The sequence below is a fragment of the Octodon degus genome, unplaced genomic scaffold, assembly GCF_000260255.1.
Source record: "Octodon degus isolate 3935 unplaced genomic scaffold, OctDeg1.0 scaffold00156, whole genome shotgun sequence".
Lineage (NCBI taxonomy): Eukaryota > Metazoa > Chordata > Mammalia > Rodentia > Octodontidae > Octodon > Octodon degus.
The window spans coordinates 6,598,565-6,599,554 of NW_004524732.1; the positions used below are offsets into that span (position 1 = coordinate 6,598,565).

General features: G+C 41.6%; 1 protein-coding gene and 1 pseudogene across 2 annotated transcripts in view; one reads left to right on the forward strand and one right to left on the reverse strand.

The window, feature by feature from the left end:
* Positions 1-990, reverse strand: part of LOC101565044 (cytochrome P450 2D16-like) — a 39,587-nt gene that overhangs the window by 31,769 nt on the left and 6,828 nt on the right. The window lies entirely within an intron of this gene.
* Positions 1-990, forward strand: part of LOC101579379 — a 14,083-nt pseudogene that overhangs the window by 12,282 nt on the left and 811 nt on the right.

Sequence of the window (990 nt, forward strand, 5' to 3'; positions counted from 1 at the left end):
ATAATACTGTTTTATCAATAACACGTATCTTGGTTGTATTTAAGATCCATAAGTGAACTGCTGGAGAGATAGCTCAGTGGACTCAGGAAATGCTTAGGCAGGCGCAGGGACCAGGGTTTGGTGCCTGGCACCACATGCCACGCGGGCGCCACCCCTAGGCACCCTGAGCCTGCAAGAGGCCAAGCGTGGTGGCACACGCCTGTAATCCCAGGACTGAGAAGGCCTGAAATCATGAGGACCACTACGAGTCGGAGCTGCATAGTGAGACTTTGCACAAAATACATTTTAAAAGAAAAAAAAAGAACCCTAAGTGTGTCTATATCCCTGAAGGCAATGAGGAAAATTAGCTAAACTGCAACCATAAAAGGTCAACAGCTTTGCTTTGGTTACAAAGCTGTAATGTTTTATATTGTATTTCAGGTAAAAATCTGTAAAAATTTGAACAGTAGAAAAAATGCTGGGGGCTGGGGAGATGGCTCAGTAGAATAAGCGCTTGCCTAGCAAGTGCAAGGGCCTAAGTTCAATCCCCAGTTCCGCAAAAAAAAAAAAAAAAAAAAAAAAAGAAAGAAAGAAAGAAAAAATGCTTATGCCCTATGTTCTGAAATGTGTATTAAAGTATAAAATGTAGATCATGTATGCTGTTGAAATAACTTTGGCCCAAACTTGGTTTCAATAAAAACAAAAAGTGATGGACTTAAAAAAAAAACCAAAAAACATTATTTGGTAACATCTCCCCCACGTTTAATAACTGACATAAAAAAATTTCACTGTGTAAAATGGGAGTTGACCAAACTGTTAAAGTAATCAAAAATTTGAAAAAGCATGCTTGCCTACTAAAGTAGAAATAGTGGGGCTGGAGAGATGGCTCAGTGGTCTAAAGCACCTACTTAGAACAAGCTTGGCAAGGCATCAGGGATCACGGTTCAATCCCCCAGCACCACATGCCAGCTAGCCCTGCCCCCTGGTGGACTGAGCTGGCCACACACACCT